This window comes from Aythya marila (genome assembly GCF_965140915.1).
Source record: "Aythya marila genome assembly, chromosome: 2".
Classification (NCBI taxonomy): domain Eukaryota; kingdom Metazoa; phylum Chordata; class Aves; order Anseriformes; family Anatidae; genus Aythya; species Aythya marila.
Genome location: NC_139043.1, coordinates 68,489,647 through 68,501,856, shown reverse-complemented (window position 1 = coordinate 68,501,856; position 12,210 = coordinate 68,489,647).

Below are 12,210 nucleotides of genomic sequence, written 5' to 3'. Positions count from 1 at the left end.
CTTACCATCATAGCTTCTTGTTCTCATCCTTTGCAAAGTGTCTCAGTTTATACTGTAAGCCTGCAAGGGCAGAGACCCTCCTAGCTTACTGGGCTGTTTTGTCGCACATCACTGTATATTTAATAATAATTATGCCTCTGCAGAGGTATTTTATTCTGATAGATTCAGAGCTATCCCACCAGGATTTTCAGCTACTTATTCATTTTGCTACAGGCTACAACAGAAAGAGTTAGAGAATTTACTGAAATAACGAAGTTGTTTTACATACATATGGTCTATGCTTCTGTGCCACGGCAGTAACAGATAAAAAGCAGCAATCTATCATATTTTTTTCTCCACACTATACTTGATAGGATAGAAAGTGTGGTACCCATTTTGCTGCTAACGCACATGTTTAACTCCTTATTTACTGTAGTGCCCTGAAGATGTGACAGTTAGCTACGTAATGCACTTATTATTTTTATTCATTCTATTCATTAGAGATGACCGTGTATTGTGCACTTATAGCTTTTATTTTCTCCACTAGTCATCAGTAACATGATCTTTTCTAGCTCATGGAAACAGAATGTGTATTAAATGACAAACAACCACCACATCTCTCCTTACCCAATGCTGCACAGAGAGCTTGTCAAGTCTTCTACCTTCTTCTGAGCCTGAAGAAAGCAAAGAGCAATTAAGCTAGGCCAAGAAGTGATTTTGTGTTGAGCAGGAATCAAGGCTAAATGGTCTGAAATGTCTGTGATGGAGGAATGCCAGCAATACTCAATGAGAGCCACTTTGACTGCCCTTCTGGCAAAGGCTCCAACAACTTTGGGAACCCAGGTTGCTTGGCAACTGGAGATTTCAACATTCCTAGTATTTAAGAAGAAAAGAAATTTCATGCATGAAAGCCATATTCTGTCCTCATAACCAGCTTTCCACTGACTATTGCCATCTTCTTTCGCTTTCACCAAACGGGAATTCATTAAGGGGGGGAGGAGGAGAGGGAAAAGCAAGCATTTTGGCAGGAATTATAAAGCTGTTTTTCTGAAGAGGGCAAGGGCAAACTGTGACTTGTCTTTTCCAGAGTTGAGGAGCATTTTCCTCCTCCTCCTGCTCCATTACATATAATCACATAGCAACCTCACAAGTTCCTTGCCAATATCTCTATGAAAACTTGATACTCTTAATGAAGTTGCTCAAGGACTGAGCCCACTCCTCCTTTCTGGTTGAGAATATTAATGCCAGTAGAAAAAAAAAAAAAAATCTCACTAGCAGCATCAGTAAGGGATTATTCACTCATCACTCTCAACTTCCTACTGAGAGATTTGTATCACCAGTTTCTCCTCTCCATTGCTCAGAAGCCAGCTGTAAACTAGTAAAGTTCTACAGATGTGGAACCTGCAGGAGGAAGGGCAGCAGCTGCCAACTCATTTCACCATCCTGAGTGAATAAATAAAATTACTGTCAACCATAACTCCATTGGAGTAAATAGGTACTTGCAATACTAAATTTTTCTATCACCATAGTACCATCAAATTCAGGCAAAATCAACTGTGTGCATAGATACTAGAGGGCTTTGCAAAAGTACTCTGTAAAAGACATCTCTGAAAAGACTTATGTCTCCTTAGAACATATTTTGGCAACACCAAATATCATGTAACCCATGAAAACAAGTTAGTTGTGGCTAGAAGGAGTCCCTAATGTTCTTAACCTGTTGAAGGTTATGGCTAAAAATATTTAAGCAGGTTATATGATAGGAGGAATCAAAGACAGAATTTATTGCATATAAATACAGGCACACAGCTATCTCTCTGACACTGCTGGGACACAAGGGCAAACATGTTTTTGATTGCTTAATCTACTGGTCACTTCTGGGATCTATAAACTCCCTGTTACATTTGAATATCCAAATCTATGTTGCTCTGCCACCTAAATTACTTGATTTTGGACAGACAGGTAGCAGACTTTAGATATCTGCACCTTTTTTTTTTTTTTATTATTTTACATTTGTTTCCAGTTTGGTCACCTCTGTCTCCACATCTGTATTATCAAGAGATACAACTTATTTCTCATTCACCCTTCACTTACACCAGTTTACCATAATGCATTGATGCAGGGATATAGTTCTTCATTTATACCAGTCTACAAAGAAACACAGTCTCTCTGAATGTATGCAGTTCATGAGACTTTGTCCATTTATGAACTGTACTGAATTAAACAAAAAGAGGAACAGACAGCTTCAGAAAAATGCAGGGAACAGGGAAGACACCATAGCTATATTTAATGATTTGTCCATATAAGTAGAAGTCTCCAGAAAATAAACATTTACTGCAACAGAAAAATCCCCCACAAGGCTTAAGACTAAAGCAAAAACTCCACAGAAATATGTACCAGTCTGATACAAAACTCAGACTGCAAAGTTGTAAAGACATGCACCAGTGTAAGCATTAATCTAACACCTGAATAAATGAAAAAAAAAAAAAAAATCCATGACCTATGTCCTGCTGTGACTTGCTTGCAAAACTAAACTCCCATGGAGAGTACAGAATCAAGACTGATGCAGGTGACACTCCATGCTCATATAGCCAAAGCTTTAGTGTTTTAGGAAGGGCATATCAAGTATTTGAGGGTAATCAAATAAAATAGTGGAGTTTCCAATTTCTCTTAACATGTGACACTTGGCTTACCTTTAAATCTCCTTCTTAAAAAACAAAAACAAACAAACAAAAAATATGCTTCAAAATGGAGAAGAAACAGTGAAATTGGGTTCTCAGAATTTACTGAGAAACTCTTCCTTAATTTTTTTTTAATTTTTAAATTTTTAAATTTGCTTTTTAAAGCAAGCAATAAAGAGACAGTCCTTTTTTTTTTTTTTTTCAAAAAGAAAGTTGAATGCCCACTCTTAGTGACAATATTTTCTACATAGTACAAGAAGGAGATTGTACTAGTACAGCTATAAAAAAATGGTAAATTTTGACCTTTGATTTTAGCTAAATGTTACATATTTGAATAAAAGGCAGCATAGGCAGACACACAATTCTCTTCTATATTTTAACAAAATCTTTAGAAGACTTCAAGGGTGAATCCAGGGAAAGTTTCTAAACAGGCGCCACTAATTTTGAACAAATTTTAAACACCCACACAAGGATTTTCCAATGTCTAATTCATCATTCTCCTTGCTCAGTGTAAATTCAATCTGTTCTGTTTGTATGACATAAACAACAAGCAGTTTCACGGGAATGAGGCAAACCATATGTGAAGGTGTTTTAGAAAGCACAACAGGGAATACACCAAGCAAAGAAGCATCTGCATTTATTTCAATGTCAAATCGCATGTGTGTTATAAAGAAGAATTTTATTGTTTTTATTAAAAACAACTTTACTATATTGTGCTGCTTACAGTTAACTCTTCCTGTCCCTCAGTATGATTAGTGATTTCATTAAAAAATAAAAAAAAAAAGATTAGGTAAAACCAGGGCTACAGGTGCAGCGTTGCAAAGGTCTCATCTACCCTATCACCTTGTCTGGGCTGCTGTGTGCTGCCAAGAGCCTGTTTCTTCTCCCCTTCCTACCCTTCTCAGACCAAGTCTGCTCCTGATGGCTACAAGTCAGAACCAAAGCCTGACCCAAGCCCAAGGATTTTAGAGGTGTGAGTATGTAAATCTACATGTAGGTAGGATTTATTTCTTACTGATGCCTGTGTGCAGTGAGACAACATCTTATCTCCTGTCTCAAGATGCTCTCTGATCTTCCTTTGGAAATGCACCATCCAGCCTACCCCTGAGCTACCTGGGGCAATACACCACTCGGCCTCATGACTTATGGTGTCCTGCGATAAATTGTTTTTACAGAAGCTGGCCAAAATCAGCTTAACACGTTTGGAGCTCAGGAGAAAACATTTCAAAGCAGCATTTAGCCTCGATATAAGCTACAGGCATGTTGTTAAAAAGCTAATTACATGGAGACAAAGGATGATTGTTACTTTTATATTACTGTGCGATATTAACCCTTAAGAGTTCACGTTTGACGATACGTTGGTGGTAATTGAAACTACTAGTTCATTATTTGTATTTGAAGTCAAACTTGATTCCTAGAGTCACAGAAATCATTTATGACATTATTTGGGGTTATTGAAACAGATAAAACTTCTTGCAATCTGGGATGTTTTTTCTAACTCCAATACAACAACATATAAAAAGCAGTGTTAAAATGTGGAAGTGCTGAAATTATTTCTTACTTCTGTACTTATTATCTCCTTTCAGAAAATCTGCCTTTATAGTGACAAAAAGCTGTGAAGAACAGTTTTCATCAAATTCTGCTTATTTCAGGGGACTGAAGAACAAAGATAGGAAAAAAAAAAACAACACCACCACCAACAACAACAAAACTTCTGACAGCAGGTTTTGGGCTGCAAGGGTTGAAATTTGTCCAAACATTTTCTCTCTCAAGGTTATAGATTTCATCTGTTTTAGACAATAGCCACTACATTCTGCTACAGGTTGCATGGGCTCTTATTTCTAGAAAGGCAAACTGCTGAGAGAAAGGAGGTTCAGCAAAGCCATGGTATGAGGAAAGGTCCTGGAGTCAGCTCTCCAGCAGTACCTACAAAGCTCTCCTTTTGCTGATCACATTAACTGTGCGCACCTCCTTTTAATATACGACCACACTCATCTGTTGTCTTAACCTGCTCTCTTTCTTCATAAGTTTTGGACTCATCTCCCCCTCCACTAGCTGGGTCTAAGAAAAAGACAATTGCTTTCAGCAAGGATGCACATGGGTGCAGTAGAAGAGCCACTTGAGCAGCCTGAAAGATCAAAGCTGAAGGCTGTAGGTTTCTGGAGCCAGAATCGTCATCTTTTTATTACATACATGTGTGATGCCTGCTATAAGAAGGGTTGGCCGATGGATGTGAGGCACCACTGTCAAACTAATCTGAATGGAAAATGACAAGGATGCTAGAGCAATGAAAAAAAATAATCACAGTTATCAAAAAAGCTATTTTTGATCACAAAACAAAATTTTGCTTCTGCTCTGCAATCTCCCCCTTGGCAAGCTCTACAAGAAAAGAGATGATGAGAGAGAGGAAAGGAGAGAGAAATAAATACAGGGAGAGTCAGGGGGAGAGAAGGAAAGAGAGACTGTGGGTGCATACTTTTAACTTGTCACAATACAACACTAGCTTTTAATTAATACTGTGTATGTACAACTTTGAAGACTGTTGGTTGTGCAGTATTTTATGATAAATACATTTTATGGGATTTTGTTTCTAAAGAGGATTTTGTAAAATAACCTGCCCCAATAAATGATTTACCAGCTGCAGTAAAAGATCAAGGAAATTGCTCAGATTGCATCTTGGAGCATCTGAAACTCTGAAGTTTATGGACATCTAAGCTGCCCCCAGATCTAAAGTCCTCTTAAAAAATTTTGTAGTAGCTAATTATCTTGCATTGCATTTTTTAAAAGGCAGCAATCCTAGCAGAGAGGAAGGTCTGGAAACAGACAAAGAGGATTTGACGCCCTTTGATGGAGAAAGTAGGAGACAAGGAAAGGAGAAAAGATGGACAGAAGTGAATAACAACTGAAACCTCATACTGGCATGTTAGCAAATGCAATTAACAACTTGTATGGGATCTGATACTCCTTCAATTACAGACAGAAACTGAATTAACTCTCAGTGAAAAAAAAAAAAAGAAAAAAAAAAAAGAAAAAGAAAAAAAAAAGGATGATTAAAGACGTATTCTTTACATGGCATGCTACAGACAATATCTATATTACTTTACCAAGAATGGAATGATTTGTTTTCCCATTCTTTTTCTTTTTCTTTCTGATAAAGATGACATTTTACCACTTGTGTAGCAGAAAGCAAAGAAATGCTCTCTAAATTCTGTTTTGTTCTAAGCTCATGGGACCTTCACATAATAAACAAAAAAGTAAAAAAAGCAAACAGTGATGCTTATTTCAAACAGGATGACAAAGGCTGTAAATAGAATGGCATATTGAAATAATAAAATACTATCCTCAGCTGTCTTCACTGAAGGACAGAAAGCACAGTCACTGGGAAGCATACTTGGTAGCCTTTGTTTCATACTGGGAATATATGGTTTGCACCCTGTAACTCATGGTGCTCAAATATAGCTCTGGTCCCCTTAATGGAACCACAGCAAAGCCAGCGTCCACACTGGCACAGGGATCCAAAAATCAACCAGGTTTCCTCAGAAATGACAAGCAGAGGAAATGGAAAAGCAAAAGGAGGGGAGAACCATCATTTTGTCTTGGGTCCCATATAAGACTGTGAGGTAAATGCCAGCTGAGATCCCATGCCTGTGAGGTGAATGCCAGCTGAGGTCCCATATAATGGCTGTTCCTGCTGGAGCACCTTACAGGGTGCAAACCATATATTCATGCCACCACAGAGACCATGAGCTTGAAAAGCCTGGAGCTGGGCTGCTGAAGGGACAGTGACCAGAAACTAATATGTGCTCCAGGAGTTCTTTGCTGCTAAGGAAGAGTGAATTTGGGCCCCATTTCCCAACATTTTCAAGCTGAATGACTTTGGAAAGAAAGATTGATGCTGTCCAGTTACTGACTTTAAAATTAATTGGATTGCTGTTACTCTGAAAGATGCAGAAGAGAAACACTGACACATAAAATGAGCACCTTGAGATGGAAATCATTGATGATAATATGGTTAATATAATTTGAAAACTGAGACAGGTAAATAAAACAGTGGGAGCAGGCAAAGATATTTAGATGAACACTGCTACTCTAAAATCTTCTTAAATCATGGCCAGGACGCAGGAGCTTTTAATAGTCCAAAATAATATTGATTAGTTCAGCAAAGTCATGTCAGTCTTTTTTATTATGTGCTTTTTCCACTTGATTGTTGCATCGTGCAATGCTCAGTTCTGACCATCTCTAGGGATTAGTTCAGGTTTGTATAGTAAAAATATACCTTGTTTCTGTAGTGTCTTCACCCGATTTCCTGCCAAACTTTAAAAGCATGAATTGAACATGGCAAGTGAGAGCAGGGAATGACAGGCTATTATCCAGACTAGCAATATTGGAGGCTGCTTGGTTTGCAGTTAATCCTGCTTTCCAATGGTTTGATAGGGAAGTCATTTGAACCCAAATTTTTGGAGACATCCTCCCTATCCTGATGTTCATTTTCTGGATGCTTTGAGACTTTGGAGATGATTTGCAGGTGGAAGAGATATACAATATGGCTGTGTTAAGAACTTTCAAAACACAATTTGAACTTTTAAATCACAATACAGTTATATGAAAGACTGTTATTTCATTTCACAAAGGATTGGGTCTTCATTGTTTCCTACTAATTATAAATAACTGTCCAACTTTTGCAATTACCTTGAAGATGAAATCCCAGGAAAAACAATTATAAGTAAAAGAAAAGATTTCATTTTAATTAGGTCTTTTAATTTCATTTTAAATTATCTTTTCATTTTATGTCATTACCCATATCTGTATTTTATAATAGAGAAAAATAATATTTAAAGTAACATCCAAGAATAATAGTGTACTGTTACTAAAACACAGAACTGAGATTTTGCTATAAATCTTCCATTTCCACTCCTTATTTATTTATTTATTTATTTATTTATTTATTTTTTTGGCAAAACTCACAGTTTCTCAAAGCAATACTAGAATTTCAAAATTGCATTATCAGGTATAAATTGTTTCCAATTTTTTTTCTGATCATCCTCAGTCATACAAGATAATAAGGAGTAAAATACAAACAAACAAACAAAAAACATTGGTTGCTTATAAATGCAAGAAATATCTTACCTCGTATCCCTATCTATGAAGGGGAAATAATACCCTTTTTTCACTTTACAATGATTTTGTGAATGAAAATGAAATATTGGTTGTAAAGTTTTATTGGGAAGAAATGTACAATGAAATCAGTAATCCTGTATTCCAGGCAAGGTATACATGTAGTAAATAAGGCCAGGAGCTACTGTGAGCAAACAGCAGAAACTAAAATACTTAATATTTACCTGAACAAATAGCACACATACAGAAAAATGATCTCTATGGAAAAATAGCCTATGATGTCATAATCATAATAGGCATGTAGAAAGGTGACAATCTGACATTGCTTAAGTAATTGTCAAACTTTATGTATTGGATTTGTGGCTTAATAACTTTCATCTGAATGTAGATACCTCTGTAATACAAGAATAACAAAGCATGCTTCTGGGTTGTGAAGTTATTTGGTGATGAGATTACTTACCATAGAGAAAAAGTATACTTCTCTAACTCCTCCAAGTAAAAGTTGATCTCTGAAGATGCTTTACCTTCTTCCAGGCTTGTATTGTTTACAGGACCAGATTTTTCTTGATAATATTGTTCAGGTGGGTTATTCCAGTTGATCTTTAAATGAAAAGAAAAAAAAAATAGAAAGTATAGTAGTGTGATTAGCTGGGCACAGCTAACAAAGAGCTGCCAATTTCACCCTGTTTTGGACTTCCATCTCTGTCTTACTTCTCACTCTGCAAGAAAATTGTAAAAAGCAGTGGCAAATATGGCTCAACATGCTTAAGAGTATCATTCAATGGATTGATTTGTTATTATACGTTGGTGGTTTGAGAAATCCTCTTAACTCATGTTGACACCAGAAGTCATCTAGCCTTCCTCTACCTTCTCATTTCACTGCACTTTATCAGCATAAAAATTGGACATCCATACAGAATCCACACAGCATACGGAGGGAGCTGATCTAGGAAGGGAATTAACACTATTTGGCCTCTTTCTTTTTAAATTGGGTTAGCTCTCAGCTGGATCCACTCTGATCCAGGCCACACTGCTCTGGTGCCAGAACAGAGGAGGAGTTGGGATAGTACTGCATGTTTCAGTGCAACACCAAGTATAGATTCATAATCTGTGCTTATCACTGGAATAAAATTCTTATTATTATTCAGGCCCAATTCAGCACTAGCGTCACCTTTCTCTTGAGTGATTGCAAGTTTCTTGTGTGCTTGGCATTAATTGACCCTTCTTAGAGGACTGGACATCACTTCCACTAAGAGACGCCATTACTAAACAGATTTCCTCAGGGGACTTAACAAAGCTATCTATTAATACATTTCTAAGCACAATAGCAAACTCTGTGAAGGGTTTTCTAGGTGTTTGATGCCTTCAAGGTTAAGAGTAGATGACTATCTGGAAACTACTGTAGTTCACTTGAAGACATTACTGATCTTACTGAAGAAGTGGTTAAAATTTTCTAAACTTTCCTTGAAGACAACCTAAATGATTTAAGGATGCTTCTGGCCTTCATGTTTATGCAAATTGTAATGAAAAAGAATATCCAAATTTGCTCTCTTGATCTCAAAAATCTCAAAGTTTCCAAGGAACAAGCTTTCCAAGCTTTAGCTTTAGATGTAGTTACATCACTGTATACTTCACTAATTACGAAAACTACAAAGATTTATTTTTTCCTTTTTCACTCAGTAAACTATTTTGCTCTAAAAGGCAAATTTGTATTCTGAAGCTTGGATTACCTAGACTGCAGCTACATTTTGAATTTTAATTTAAGGCTCATGGATGTAACAGACAGAGGTTCATATCCATGCCTACATAATGCTGAACATTGTTATTGGTAAACATGACACAAGCATTATATATTCAGCAGCTAACGGAAAAGCTGCCACAAGCAATGGGATATATTGTCAAAAAGTGATTCTATGTAAATATGAAGAGTTAAGGCAGACTAGAAAAGGGTAGCACACTCAAAGCTCTTTTTAAATACTAATGCCAAGCAGCTACTGATAGCATTGCACTTTACTACATGACTGGCCTAATTCCCTAGAAAAAGTCCCGGCTACATAGTTGGTTGTAGTGTGTAAAGTGCCTTACATTGACATGGTCTCCATGAAACTAGTTCCTGTGCAAAATACATATAAAAATATTATTTAAAACATAAACCCTAAAAGCATTGAAAAGCATTATGAGTGAATTTCTCTGAGACTATGTTTGGTCTTGTCTGAAGTACAAAAGCAGGAGCTTGCTCATATGCATGAGGATGGGACTATGGCAACAGAATATATTTTACTTCTCATGGAAGTTACTGGCCAGAAGCACTGTGTCCTTCATAGAAAACATTTAATATCTTGAATACATGCAACTGTGTGTATTCCAATTGCAACAAAAAATAAGTTGTCGCTAATGCCCATTGCTCAGGAGATACTCAGTGGGAGATTATGTACTTCTGTAGCATAGGTGATTGGAGGTCTGAAAGGTTATGTTTGTTTTCACTGATGTAATCTACTTTTCCCAAAATGGTTAGGTGAGACCCAAAATTCTGTTTGTGTTTAAATATATATATATATATACATACATATATATATTTTTTTTCAGAAGGAAAAGTGGTAGTCGAGTTGAATAATCCACTACATGAACTGCTGTCTTCCCCCTGTTTATGCTAGTTCTGTATTGTGTCCAATTTACGATTGTTGAGTAAAATTATTTTAGAAGACATTTTCAATTTAGAGTTACAAGTAGGCCTAAATGACATAGTTCAGATTAAGTGTCTAAATCTTGAATGTGCTAAAACAGGGATCTCTGAACATTAGGGTTCACTCATCCTATTAAAAAAGAGGGGCTCTTACAACCTTTGAAATGAGATTTCACATGCTCACGTTTCTTTTGTGCAGAACTTTTCTTGTAAGACTCTCAGTTCAGAAATCTATTTAAACATGTCAATAACTGTAAGCTAGTGAGTCATTTCACTAAATCCAAAGGGGCTAGACAGTATTGAATTACCCTTGAGCTTATGCACCTTGCTAAAATCAGGTCACTTTAATGTGGCTTTGAGAGCTAGCCACATCTGAGGATCCTATAAGAGTGTGGCATTTTGTTCAAAGGCAATGTGCTATTATGGGATTGTAGGAAATGACTTTCATTCTACCACTCCCATGGGTTGGGTTGCTTTGCCCATTACACCCACTTCATTGGTCTTTAGATTGGTCTTCCTATAGATATAAGACTACACACACATCAGTCTGCAGTTAAACTCATTTATAACTGATTTCTCTAAGTTACTTCCCTAAAGAAATAAGTCACTTGAAAACATAGTCATTTAAAATGCAGGAATTTCCCATTGCCCAGTTTGGTTTTGTTCATGGATATTTATATGCAAATCATCACCAAGTATGGAAAAACACTAATAAAGTCAAAGTTGCAATAATAATTCCCATCTACCAGGTATTCATACCATGGTACATGTACAGGTATATGCATATAGTACATGTATACAAGTTTAAGAGTACTCTGAGTACTGTTTAACCATGATGACGTTTTTCCATTGGCAATTAAAAGCATTAAAAATGTTTCAGAGTAGACTAGAACAGGGTGAGATGAATTGCCAGAACTGTTAATTCAAATATTCACATTTGCAATCACAGTTCATGCAGAGCTAAAGGGTAGCAACACTTAAAGACAAAACTGGCATCTTTGCTTAGAAAATATCTGACTTACATCAGCTTATGCAGGTAGAAGTAATGGACAAATTTTCAGGAACACGTTTTCTTTCTGTCTTAGTTCTCAGTATTTATGTGGTATAACTCACCCAGGAGGTGTTGTCACAATACATATGTGATTTCATGGTACCTTGTATTGACAAAATATTTGTTCACAAATTAATTATGTCCTTGACTAATTTACAAGGAATACGAATACTAAAAAGAACCTGATGATGGTTCTTCTGCAAAAGGAAATGAGGACTTGAAGTTTATATATACATAGGAAATCTATGTTGCATTTAAATATCACTGAAATTATATCACCTTGCAGTGCAGCCTCGATCAAGCTGTTATTATTATTGCCTGATTATTGGATGGTCTTTCCTACTCCTCTTTGGAAATTTTTTTGTTTGTTTGTTTTGTTTTGTTTTGTTTTGTTTTGGCTGAGACAGACACAGGAGACAGAAATACTGCTGGCCACGTAAAACTTTATGGTAGCTGTAATCAAATCCACAGTGTTAAAGAAACCCAGCAACAACAACACCCCCAACTTATTCCTAAATGGCACAGGTGGAAGCTCCAGTGGCTTCACCATGCACTTGCAGGGTGATGGTGATGCTCAGACTAAAGCCAGTACCTTGTGCCGTATTCCTTGTTCTTCTTTCAGCTGAAAGATACCACAGTGATCATCTGTATAGCCAGAGCAATCTTGGTAAAAATCATTCTCTGTAATAGAAAAGGTGCATTTT